We start from the raw sequence: 14,174 nt of genomic DNA, 5'->3' as shown, positions 1-14,174 counted from the left end.
TGGGCATGACGTCCAGAGCATGGTCACAACACAAACTTTAGATGACCTCAAGGGATGGATAGCCCCACTAATTTCTGACACCACCACGAGGTGGATTAAGGCCGGAGCCCCGATTGAGAAGAAGGACTTGAACAGAGAAGCTCGGTACTGGTTTGGGTTCATCAACAACTCTATCATGCCATCACAAAATGAGTCCATTCTCCGCAACCACGAAGGCAGCCTCTCTCGGATCCATCGTCGCCAAGAAGCGGTAGAACTTGGGACTGATAATAGAGTATGTAATGGCCCTGAGGGCCAAATAGCGCCAAACGTCCCCTTCTATTCCTAGTTCTTATTAAAGAGTTGTGTCGGTGGGCTGAAGTTCTTCTTGACGAGAAAAAGGACATTGATGCTCTCACAGCGAGAGTAGTGATTTGTGAAAAAGAACAGGGGCTGACTACCGAGGTTACAACTTTGAAAACCGAGGTTTTCGATCTTAGAAAAGATGTGGACCATCTGAAGTCCATAGATTTCACTTCAATGTTTGGGTTAGTTGAGATCCCCAAGGATCCGAATGGAGAGATTCTAGCCCATGCTGAGGTACCTCTGGCTACCACCAGAGCTGATATTATGAAGAATGTTGTTGTTGTTGAGTCTGAGGCTGCGAACGATGAGGAGCAAGTTGCAACTGTCTATGATGAGCTAGCAGACCTAGAGAGTGCCATGATTGAGACTACTCGACAGGCCTTTTTGAGAGATGCTACTATGGATAGGCCTAGTACAATTACTGTTGATGTTACCCTAGGCATTGATTCCCCGACAGATGAAGCTACTGCGTAGACAGGATCATTCTTTACCTCCCTCTCTGTTATTTTCTTGATTATTGTTACTTTAGGTGCATTTGAGGAGAACTGATTTTCTTTTGTGGGTGGGGTGAGGTATTTCCATACCTACCTCTTGTGATTGCATTTTTATTTGCAAATACTAGTTTTTGGTGATCTATTTATGTGTTTGAATTTGGTTTTAATCTTAATCTTCTGGATTTTTGAGTTTGTGGCTCCTTGTTTTGAATGGAAATGGTTTTGACCTTTTTTTACTATGTGTGCTACCTCTATTGTTTGTGATTGTGGCTATTTTTGTGCAAATTTGAGTATCGCTTATGATCAATACAGATGACTTTAATAGTGCTCTTAATTGAAAAAAACAAATATGCAGCTACGATGAAGCCAAATGAATTTGCATAGACAATGTGTGAACTTTTAGCATCTCATTGTGACTAGTCAGTTATCGAATGAGTTTCTTGCGATGAACATTGCACACTAGCTAGAATGTGTGGAATCTTGTTTGATATTTGTGACAATGCCTTGTGTGATGAGCTTACTTTGAACAGTGTGTGATGACACCTAGAATTTGCCCCGTTGGTCCAATTGACTAAGTGATGCAAGCTCTTGAAATGATCCTAGGTAACAATTTTGAAGAGTGAAACAAATTGAAATTATACCTCTTTTGTGGCAAACCTTATGAGATGTGTGAACCTTTCTTGAACCCCCTTGAGCCTCATCCTTTACTTTGAAGAAACTTGAACAATTATGATCCCTCTTTATCCATCTACCCATAACTTTCATGAAGTGTGGTTTGTTTGAATAGCCAACTTAGGCCAAAAGACTATGCTGGGGGTGTGGTGAATAGAGAAGAAAATCAAGAAGTGTGAGAAATCGCCCTTTGAGTAATGGGTTTGAAAAATATGGAACCCTTCCATATAATAAAATAGAAGAGAAAACAAGCAAAGAAAAAGAATGAAAAAGTTGTGAAATAAAGTGATGAAAATTGCAAAAGAAATGGGGTGTCTGGTAAGTCATAATAAGTCGAATAATGTGGTGGACTATGAGCATGTTTGAAATGATAAAGAAAAGGAGGGAAGTGATGTTCTGGCCATACTTCATGAAGGTAGCAGCCACTGAACCTAAATGGCCATACCTTTACACCCAACCTCGTTACAGACTTTGAAAAGACCTTTGTGATCTCGAGTGAGCTGAAATGAGTGTTGATTAAAAAATAAGGGCAAACCTATGGGTGAAGTCATGCATGTGTTCATCTTTGTGACTGTGAGAGTTGTATGTGATTCCGGAACTATAAATTGTTGAAGAACATCGTGTGAATATGGAATCATCCTTGTTGTGAGGGCATTTGAGTACCTTTGTTAAGCTTGAACTTGCATTTGAAGCAAGTATTGTGAACTTGAGCATCTTTGATAATGGTGAGTCACAATTTGAATTTTTGAGTGCACAAATGATCATTGCTTGAGTAACTTGAATCTTGTTGTGTGCATTCTTGTTGAGTCTTATGTAGCACTATCTAAGACATCCTTTTTTAATAGTTTTACTTGAGGACACACAAAAGTTTAAGTTGGGGGTGTTGATGAGTCCCATATTTGGACTCATTAAGGGCTTTGTTTATATATATTAAGAGTCCCCAAATGCTTATTTTGTGCCATAAACTGTTGTTAATAACTTGATATTCAGGTAATTGGATTGAGGAATAAAGCAAGGACACTAACAAGCAAAAGGGAACAAAACAAGTTGAAGAAATGAAGAAAGGCAAGCCTAATGATCGCCAAGTGGGTAGCTTGACCGCCTAAAGTTCAGTGTACCTAGCCTTGAAGGAAGAAACCAAGTCAGCGACGAAGAGGAGAAGTCGGCGATTCGCCGAGCAGTTTGGCAATGCAAAGAGAGATCACCCAAAGTTATTGAACTCGAGGATGCTGAGTGCTAAGGCAAAAAGGCGATGAAAGAGATCATTGGGTGGCTCGCCGAGTGGTTCAGCGTGTTCGACTTACTTTGCCGAGTGGCCCTTCGTGCTTTATTTTTGGCGACTATAAATTAGATTTTAAGCATTAATTTAGTATCAAATTTTTAATCCATTTTAGTCTAGAAAAGTTTTCTTTGAAGTTTCGGAGTAAACTTGATTGATACTCAATTTGGAGATTTTGCAATTGAGTTTCAAATTTTCTGCGAATTAGAGCATTGTAAAACATGAATTACTTTTACCCAGTTGATAGATAATTGATTTGGTAACAGTTTTTTATCTTTTTATGATGTTCAGCTAAAACCCCAATTCTTGGGGTGTGATCATGTGATTATGGGTTGAATTAGTTTATGGGTATTGGTAATTACTAGTTTAAATGCTATATTGAAATGGATTTAATCATTAATTGTGGTTTAATTTATAAATTGTATTCGCAAATGCAGTTCTAGCTTTGTGTTCTTAGCTTGCTCGAGAGAGAGGATTTAAAACTAAGATTATTGATTAATGATTTGTATGTATTGGGTTGATATGGGTTCAGCACGAGAGAGTGAATCCTAGACCAAATCCTACCTATCTAGCTCGGAATAGTGCATGAATTAAGGTGTGGGTTGTTCTTCATTGTTATGCTTGTTGATGTTCGAATGAAATCACCTGATTCGTGATAGTTGTTTCAGAAAAAACTATCTCCCTTATAGTCTAGCCTACTCACTGATGTTTAGTTGTTTACTAGTAGTTTCAATTACCCATATATAGTAATTTGCTTATAATCGATCACATCCCGAGAATCCTTCTCCCTGTTGTTGTTTCGAATTATTTTGTGATTGATTTGTAGTTGATAATTACAGACCAAAACCCCCGTCTTACATTCGTGTCACCCCTTTTACTTGATTAATGACTTTCTCGATAATTTCTATTCCTATGGCTGATCAGAACACATTCGTACTTCTTGATTGAATTCTAAACACGTACCGCTCCCTGTGGGGTCCCACCCCAACTCATTTGTTGGGTTTTATACTGAATTCCTGTCGTTGACACCTAGAATTGGATGAGGTGTCCTTGAAACGTTAAATCAGTGAACGAACTCAACACTATGAAAACTTACATACATTGAAACAATCAAATTCTTGACGGACATCCTCAAAGATTCACAAGAATCTTGATCGTTCTTCATTTTCTCCTCTTTTTCTCTTCTTGAACTTCTATTTAAAACCCTAAGCGGTATTCTGAATTATGAAAAGTGATTTCAATTAATTTAGACCCCAATTTGGATAACCAAAACGAGTTGGGCTGATGGGGTAAGGAAAAGACCAAAATACCCCTCATTAATTCAGGCTGATGGCCACCTAACTCATCCTGTGCTAAAAGTTATGGTCGTTTGAAGTTGACCCAAAACTCACAAATTAAGCTTAACTTGAACAAATCTCAAATTAGCTCTTTTCAAATTAGTTCTTTCTAAATTTAGATCTTTCTAAGGAGGGATGTTACATGCTTGAAGAAACCCGCAAATCATCATAAACAAACAAAAGCAATAAACAAAAAAAATTCCCTAGTTTTCACTGAAATTTTTTTGTGAATTATTAGCAATTAACAATTCCTAAAAATAAACTCAGACTAGGAAGTTTTTATCCTTATGAGAAAAAAAATGTCTCACACTAGAAAATGTTTATCCTATAAGAAAAAAATAAAAATCAACGTCTCAAACTAGGATGTGGTTATCCTAGGAAAAAATTAAAAATAAATGTCACAGACTAGGAAGCGTTTATCCTAGGAGGAAAATGAAAAATCAATATCTTACACAAGGATGTGTTTATTCTAGGAGAAAATAAAAAATTAAAAAATGAATGTCTCTGACTAGGAAACATTTATCCTAGAATAAAAATAAAAAATAAATGTATGAGACTGGGAAGTGTTTATACTAGGAGAAAATTAAAAAAAAAGTCTGAGACTAGGAAGCGTTTGTCTTAGTAGAAAACTGAAAATAAATGTCTTAGACTAGGAACCATTTATCCTAGGAGAAAAAATAAAAAATAAATATCTCGAACTAGGAAGTGTTTATCCTAGGATAAAAAAAAATGTCTCGGACTAGGAAGCGTTTATCTTAGAAGAAAAAAAGAAAAATCAATATCTCGAACTAGGATGTGTTTATCCTAGGAGAAAAAAATAAATGTCTAAGACTATAAAACGTTTATCCTAGGAGAAAATAAAAAATAAATATTTCAGACTAGGAAGTGTTTATCCTAGGAGAAAAATGAAGAACAAATGTTTCACATTAGGAAGTGTTTATCCTAGGAGAAAAAAGAAAAACAAATGTTTCACATTAGGAAGTGTTTATCCTAGAAGAAAAATGAAAATAAATAACTCAGACTAGGAAACGATTAACCTAGGAGAAAAATAAAAAATAAATGTTTCAGACTAGTAAGTGTTTATCCAAGGAGAAAATAAAAAATTAATGTCTCAAGCTAGGAAGCCTTTATCATAGGAAAAAAATAAAAGATAAACTTCGGAGTTATCGTGCCCTAAAAGCAACCAGGAGTTATTGTGACCTATGAAGACATAAAATAAAATAGGGGTTATTGTGCCAAAATACCATAGAGGGTTATTGTGCCCTGTCAACACATGAAAATAAAATAGGGGTTATTGTGTCTTAAATGCAACCAGGGGATATTGTGTCCTATGAAGAAGTAGAAATAAAATAGGGGTTATTTTTCCCTAAATGCAACTAGGGGATACTGTGCCCTGTGAAGACATGAAAATAAAATAGGGGTTATTGTGCCCTAGATACAACAATGGGTTATTGTGCACTAACTGCAACTAGGGGTTATTGTGTCCTGTAAAGACATGAAAATAAAATACGGGTTATTGTGCACTAAATCCAATCAGAGGTTATTATGCACATGAAAATAAAATAGGGGTTCTTGTGCCGTATTGCAATCAGGGGTTACTGTGCCCTGTGAAAACATTAAGATAAAATAGGGGTTATTGTGCCCTAAATGTAGCAGGCGTTACTATACTATGTGAAAACATAAAAATAAAATAGAGGTTATTGTGCTGTAAATGCAACTAGGGGTTATTGTGCCCTGAGAAGACATGAAAATAAAATAGGGATTATTGTGATATAAATGTAACTATAGGTTATTATGCCCTGTGAAGACATGAAAATAAAATAGTGGTTTTGTGCCCTAAAAGCTCCCAAGGGTGAAATGACCCAAAAAGTTCTTAAAAATGTGCTCCGGAAGTTACCGGAAACTTGTTTAGCTATATATAAAAAAAATTGTTTCGTTTTTCGAAAATATGACTTCATATTCTTGTTTAGGGGGTCAAATTGAGTGGGAAATGGGTCTAACCCAAATTTTAGAGCAACCGTATCAAAATCCGAAATTTCCAAGTGAAGCCTTTTTTGAGGGTCTACTTTGGAGGGTCATATCTCCTAGCACACAAATAATTGGGTGGCCCATAAAATATCCATGGAAAGACCTTGGAGTTATCTACCTAACGCACTTCGTTTCACCTCATTCGGAGTTCGGACGAAGAAGTTATGCCCATTTTCGTAAAATCTATCCGGCAGAAAATGCAATTTCCAGTGAGCGTTTTTACTGTTCACCCGCATCATTTTTTTTTCTAAGTGTTGGACCATTTTTCCAAAGGGCATATGTTATTTCCTATATACCATTAGTTCAATTTCCATCTCTAAAACATTTCCCAAAACACCTCTCCCATACTTAGACACATTTTCTCTCAAGTTCTCTCAAGAACCCTAATCCAAAACCTTCCTCAAGATTGAAGAGACTCTTGCTCCAAGTTCCAAGCTTCCATTGAAGACACTCTCAAGACCTTCATAAGAACTCAAGGTATGTGGTGTTGAACTCATGGGTCCTTCCACCCATAGTGCCTAGACTCTATTCTACTCACTAATTCATAGTTTAAGTTAATATTCATAAATTAGTCTTGTTCTTTGTAATAATTTCCTGCACATTGAATTTTAAACATGAAAAGTGATTGTTTTGAGCATGTTGTGACTCTAGAACTTGAATCTAAATTTGGAATGGATGTGGAGATTTTCATGTGGTATTGTGGGTGTTAAAAAGTGTTGTTGTAGGTTGTTCACTGGTTTGGCTGCATAATTACTACCCTATTTTCCATGCTCTTTGATTCCATTACATGCCTTCAAGGTGTTTGACAAAATGTCCAACTATGGAGAATTGATGAATCGATGCTTTAAAGCTTGAGTTATGAGATGTATGGCAATCCAGAGATGTGTTGATGACAAACTAAGCTTGTGTATATATTCATTCCATACGTGAGATTGCATTAGAGCCTAATGGGAATTTACTATATAAAGTGTTGCATGACCATGCCCGGTCCGGGGGAAAAGAACCGGACAACCATGTGAGAGGTTTATATCTCACCACCTAGGATGCTTGGGGTGTGACCAACATCAACCATGTGAGAGGTTTATATCTCACCACCTAGGATGCTTGGGGTATGACCAACATCAACCATGTGAGGGGTTTATACCTTGCCACCAGGGTATCCGGGTGTGAACGGCATCCCCCATCCTAAGTTGGGGTTATAGATTGGTTGGATCATGCATACACATATGATATCTACTATTAGTATAGATTTACTTAAACATGTTTTGACTTCACTTTGATCATGCATCCTCATATTGTTATTCATAATGCCTATGAAACTATTTCTTGTATTTCGATTGTGTCATTGTCTATTGTTGTGTTGCACCCCGCATACTTAGTACATTCCAAGTACTAACGCATATTTTGCCTACATGATGTCACCATGTAGGGACCGGAGCTACTCTTGATCCTTCTCTCCATTCACGTGGCTAGTACGGTGCTTATCCGAGTTGTTGGTGAGTCCTCAATGATTCGAGGGCTATGTTATGTTTCCTACTCCTATGTTTTGAGACTTTAGCTTGCAATTGTATTTTGACTATGAGGGGAGCCGGTAGTATGTCATGGCCCCGTCCTATCTATGTATGTAGAGGTGTGCGTTGGACAAGTATTTTGTAAATGAGCTTGACTCTTGTTCTATGATGTCATTTTGAAATGGTTTGCCCTTAGTCCCTATTTCCCATTAATTAATGTTGAAAGTACTTCCGCGACCGATGAAATGTGATGACAAGTTTGAGAGGCTTGTTTGGGGTTCCTTCGGGTTCCTCATTCGTCATGTCACGTCTAGGCCCTAGGCTTGGGTCGTGACAAAGGGTTATTGTGCCCTGTGAAGAAATGCGAGTTGATTTTTTTCCCTTTTTTTATTGGGAAAAAGGACATATATGTCCCCGAATGATCGTAAATGGTATGTATATACCCTTCGTTATACTTTTAGGTTGTTAGTACCCTTACAATCCAAATTTTCATACATACATACCCTTTATACTAACGGTGATACAGGTGTCTTAATCCTATCAGTCGACCCGATATTTAATAAATTTGTACCCATAAAAAAAAACCACCCGATTCATTGAAAATCCACCCAAATAAAAAATACCCACACCCAAACAAAACAAAATCAGTGGAAGTTGTCAAAATTTAACGTTTCCCCTAAACTAATCTCGACAATCTTTGTAATTATTGATCAACTCCATCAACCATTTCTTCTTTCCCAAATCTCTTAAACCCCCTTCTTAAAACCTTAACTACATATTCATCAATCTCAAATCTAGAACCCCATTCATTCTTTTTAATCAATTCATAAACCCTAACAGTAGATTCCACATGTTCACCTTCAACCAACACCCTCACCAACCTTACCAGCGACTTATCATCACATTCAATCGTCCCTACTTTCTCCAAATTACAAATAAATTCATCGATATATATGTTCAGCAAAACCCTCCGGGTCAAAGCTAAGACAAATATCAGCATAAAGCCCCAAATCAAGGACATCACATTCCAATTGAATGGCTGGTAATACTTTGAGGGCCTAATCGCAAAGGTCTTGTCGTAGAAGTTCTCTGTAGGCTGCAATTAGATCTGTTTTGATGAGATGATTTAAGGTTTTTGAGTCTTGAGCTTCGATTTGGGAAGGGTCAGTTCTTTGAGCTCGTTTAGATCTTGAATCACTTGGATTGCGACGATGCTTGATCGGCTTTTGACTACACGGGAATTTAACTTGAGAATGAAAATGATTTGGGGAAGAAGATTAGGGAAATGATGCTACTAAACAAGTCTTTTGATTTGAAATTAAGTGAATTAATTGGGGGGTTTTGGGTTATATTAATTTGGGTAGATATTTTTAATAATTCGGGTGGATTTTTTCAAATTTTGGATAAAAATTTAACAAAGAACGAATCGACGGTTAAGATTGAGACACGTCTACCACCGTTAGTATAAAGGGTATATATGCACCAAAATTTGGACGGTAAGGGCACTAACATCCTAAAAGTATAATGAAGGGTATACACATACCATTTATGAATAATTTGGGGGTATATTTGTCCTTTTTCCCATTTTTATTCTATAAATTTTTTTAAAATAAATGCCCCAATCTTTGGAAATAAGGAAATTTTTTTTTTTTTCTTTGTGCTTTTTTTCGAAATGAATTTCTATGAAAAATGCTTTAATTAATTTTATTTTTTTAAACTCAGGAACTTTAAAACTCTTTTTGTATTATATATATTTTATTTTTTTTTGGTTTTTTTTAAAGCTAAATGACCCAATTTTGATATTTCGTAGATAAGAAAAATCTATTCGGTGAGACCGAGCTCCAATATAGGACTGCCTCCATATCCCACCATAGCAAAATTCAGATCTAATGTAGTTCATATAAATCAAATATATATTTTTTTTGTTTGATTTTTTGTGATTTTTTTTTGTTTACAAAAAACTTCTTCAACAAGAAAGAGGTGAATTAATAATTGGTTGGCAATGTCTTCACTTTAGTTGGTATCAACAATTAATATTATGGATATGAATAACCTTAAACTACTTTTAGATAAATTTGATGTTAACTTCGAAGTGATCCCTAGAGTTTCAAATGGTACCTCAAACATACTAAAATATTTAATAGATCAGTTCATCTTGCATGAATTAAGGGGTTAGAATTATTCATATCCTTATGTTTCAAGTGCCTTCACAACAAATGAAGTCCTACTTCATATAATAGAAGTGTTCTGATCTTAGGGTGTTTCAAAATCTTTCATATTCTCTCATTTCTAACCCCGTACACTCTCACCTGCACTTTAGATTTTCCATATTTTGCTATTATATTCACTTTTTGTGTGTGATCTCTTGGTCGGACTAAAATTTCTTTACCTTCTAGCTTTTCAAACTATCAATTCGGCCTACATATTGGTTTTCAGAACCCCGTAACTTAGTTAAGTGGTAAAACTGAATTACAATAGGTGTTTGGGTGTGATAATGTGTTGGGTAATTGTTTCAATCATGTTTTATATGTCAGATATCCCGTAATTGTTTTTGAACATATGACTAAATGCATAAATTGATGAATCCCTGTGTTTAATGATTCTAAATTATTGGGTTGCGGTTAATTTATGTTGGGTCTAGTTGGGTAAAGTCTGAGTTGAGCCAAATGATGTAATTTTCCCAATGATAAAGCGTTTTACGTCATTCTGAAGGGAAAAATATCGTCAAATGGCCAATTTTGGCCAAATCGGGGGAAGTCTGAGTACCCCGAAGGCATGGGTCCTATGGGTATTGTGTGAATTGAGGATTGTGTGTGATTGATTTTGATTCGAGGGCTACGGGCTTAATTTTTGGGAAACGAGGTTGAAATTTGGCACATTGGGCAGTTTGGAGAGTTGGGTGGAGCTCGTCGAACTGGTCGGTGGTTCGCCAACGTCCCCCTTTCATCGCCCTTAATTTCGTAATTTGACTAGTTCTAGTCTATAACTTTCGGTGGGAAGCCTGAGCTCACTGAAAGGTTCCTTTGATCGCCCTTCGATGCCCCTAACCCCTAAACCATAGTGTAATATTTTGCGGGCTAGTCTGAGCTTGCCGAGTGGTGTCGGTGATTCACCGAAGGGTCTTGAATATCGCTGATATTCCTTGTTTCTGAAAAAAAATTGAGCTGGTCCTTTCGGCGAGCCTGATCTAGCTTGCCTAAGTGACTCGGCGACTCGTCGAGTAGTTCGGCGAGTTTTTCTTCAACTTGAATTCTGCAACTTTCTTGAACAATTTCTAACAAGTTTCGGTGTGTTTTGCAGATATGGCTAGGACTAACTTGAATGAAAGTGGCATGCCACCCCACAAAAGAGCACGGGGTATTGTTATAAATGAGAGAGCACCTGCTTCCACCATAAAAGGAAAGAAACAACCTCCAGAGGGAGGCAAAGGCAAGGGCAAAACTCCCATAGCTAAGAGACCGAAGCACAACTCCGGCAGTGATGGGGAACCTTTTGATTCTCAGGCTTCACTCTCTGAGCCTGAGGATGACTAACCACTACAGACTCGGCAAACAGAGATTTCTGCAAGGTTTCATCAAGATCTGTCTAGGATTCCGAAGTCTACCCCTCCTGCTGCTGATACAGTGGTAGCTCTGGCACAAATGGTGCTCCCAACACCACCAATTCAGGGTCCTCCTTCTTGGTTACTCAATCGGTTAAAGGCTGAGGGATTGAGGACCATTCTGGAGGAGAAAAGATTGTCCATGGAGTGCGTGGTTGACATGTACCCTTTGGTCTGGGACACACTCTGGTACCACAGGTTCAATATTTTACCAGACTCCGTGGCCCATACATTCCCACCTGGGTCCAAGAGTTCTACACTACATTCAGTGACTTAGTACCCTAGAGGAAAAAGAAGGCTAGTGCCTTCAGACCGATAGAGTCTATGATCGTTCGGGGGAAGACAGTTGGATGCAACAACGATTATATTAACATTGCACTTGACAGAGCTACAGGTTTTGAGCATGACTACCAGAGCATGATCACTACACAAACTTTAGATGACCTCAAGGGATGGCTAGCCCACCTCATTTCTGACACCACCTAGAGGTGGATTGAGGTCGGAGCCCCTATTGAGAAGAAGAACTTGAACATAGCAGCTTGGTACTGGTTTGGGTTCATCATGTCACAACACAGGGGTACCCCTTAGACGTAACATGGCGTAGTTGACCCCGAAGGGTTCGCATACAAGCCCTTAGCATATCTTGAACATAAGATAATAGAAAATAAGGGAAGAATTTAAAACTTTTACAATCGAAGTCATTTTTCATAAAACAAGCGGAAGACTTTCTACACTTTGTCTCAAACCATCTAATACAACTTTTAAGAATAAACTCTTGGGACACAACCCATACATTAGTGTTAACATGAAAATAAAAGACATAAAGGTAAGGTGGGTTATGTCCTCGAAGCTATGAGGACTCACCAAAATCTACAACTCTCCTTGCACCTTAGAAATCTAGCTTCCAAAAGAACTCAATCTCCAAGACACTACATTTGATTAGAATGTAGGCAATATGAGTTAGTACAAAATGTACCAAGTATGAAAGCTAGCACAACATCATAAGAGCATCTCAAAATGGTTAGTCAACATAAGACATAAGCGTATGAGAAAATAACATAGTCATAGCATAATCTCCAACATAAGCATCATATGAACATAAGTCAACATAAGACATAGTTAATGAGCATAGGAGTTAAGTCATAATCATATACGCACAATTGACTCTTAGTCATAAATACCATAATAGAACAATTCTCAAGTAACCTCAAAAGCTTACATGTGCAAAGCAAGAATAGCATCCTATAATACCACCCAAGCCAAGTATCCCTTTTTTTTATCATCTTAATCAGAGTTCGTATACATGGTCAACACTTAAGGTCTTCTTACCATAAGGGAACCATACTCCTAAGTAACCTCAATGCACACTTGTGCAATGTATGAAAGGCATCCCATACTACCTTTCACACCAAGCATAACCTTGAAGTCATCATAGTAATATTTACCCTGCTTTGGTATCACTATTGGCTTACTTCATTTAGACAAGGGAACTATCACCTTTAGTGAATCATATCTTGGAAAGCATCTATGGCAACAATCCATCAAGCATAACTCACGTAAGACAACACTCAAAAGGTAACCTTAAATCATACTTGTGCAAGGCATGAGTAGCATCCCATACTACTACACATACTAAGTAATTTCTTAGGTCATCATACTCATGTTTCTTAATTAGGGACTAGCCCTCTTTTAAATCATGGAAACACTAGGAGACACTTTACTAGGTCTATCTTAATCCCTTCTTGTTTGAACCCTAAGAGATACTATACTAGGTACATCCAAGTTCATCATGTTGGAACTCTAGAAAATGCTACTCAAAGAATAATCTAAGTTCATTAGACTTGAACTCTTGGAGATGCTACTCAAAGCATAATATTAGTTCATTATATAGAGGGACCCTATGAGATACTTCTTTTAGCATGTCTAGGTTCATTATTATTATGGACTCTAGGAGGCACTACTCAAGCATATCTAAGTCCATTTATACACTTAAACATTATGAGGTCCTTCACTAACTTGTCTTAGTCCCTCATTACTTAGAACTCTAGGATATACTATATTAAGTGTATCATAGTTCATTAAGGTTTAACCCTAGGAGATACTATTTAAAGCATACTCTTAGTTCATTAGTTTGACCTCTAGGAGATTCTCCTTCATGCATAATCTTAGACCATTACTCGCATTGGAGTCTAGGAGATGCTACCTTATGCATAATTTTTGCCCAATAGGTTTGAACTCTAAGAGATGCTACATTGAACACAATCTTAGTTCATTACCAATCTTTTTTAATTGGGATATAGCCTTAACCGACATGAGACATATGACTTATCAAATGATCTCTCATGGTGTTACCCACACCATCAAGGGTTGGTCCACTTGCCTAAGGTAAGACCGGTTTGTTTGCTTAGTCGGATCCACTAACTAACTTTCCTTCTGGGCATGTAGTTATGGGATACGCAGATTGCTACTAGAAACCCAAACTCCACTAGGTGAGGCTTACATGATGAGACACACTTGGGGAAATCCATACTCTTCTAGGTGAGAGATCCCTTGTGGGAAACCCAGACTAAACTGGGTGGGAACCTCCATCTCATTTCAATATCCACTCGGTGCTAGGCATAAATCCCACAAGATAATCATTAAGTCTCTACTTTGACTCAAGTTTATGGAAAAGTGTTCTTGACAACCAATCCATGCTAATACCTTATTTAGACCATGTGTGAGCAACTATCACCATCCATGACCAAGGTATAAAGGCCCTCTACCCTTAGGTTCAATTAGTTAGAAGACGTCCTTCAACCTTAGAGCCATTACTATGTGAGAAGTCTTTTAGGTTAAGTGCATATTAATACTTAGTATCATGTCTAGAATTCTATATTAGACAATGATATCTTTTTGACCTAAGTG

The 14,174-nt window shown here is 37.4% G+C and overlaps 1 pseudogene; it reads right to left on the bottom strand.

Moving 5' to 3' along the window:
- Positions 1-8,342: 8,342 nt before the first annotated feature.
- Positions 8,343-9,995, bottom strand: LOC125830026 (protein THYLAKOID ASSEMBLY 8, chloroplastic-like; annotated as a pseudogene).
- Between the last annotated feature and the right edge of the window lie 4,179 nt (positions 9,996-14,174).

The sequence above is a fragment of the Solanum verrucosum genome, unplaced genomic scaffold (assembly GCF_900185275.1).
Source record: "Solanum verrucosum unplaced genomic scaffold, falcon-dt-bn FXZP01000074.1, whole genome shotgun sequence".
Classification (NCBI taxonomy): Eukaryota; Viridiplantae; Streptophyta; class Magnoliopsida; order Solanales; family Solanaceae; genus Solanum; species Solanum verrucosum.
Note: the sequence above shows the minus strand (reverse complement) of the source record. Positions and strands in the feature narration are given on the sequence as shown.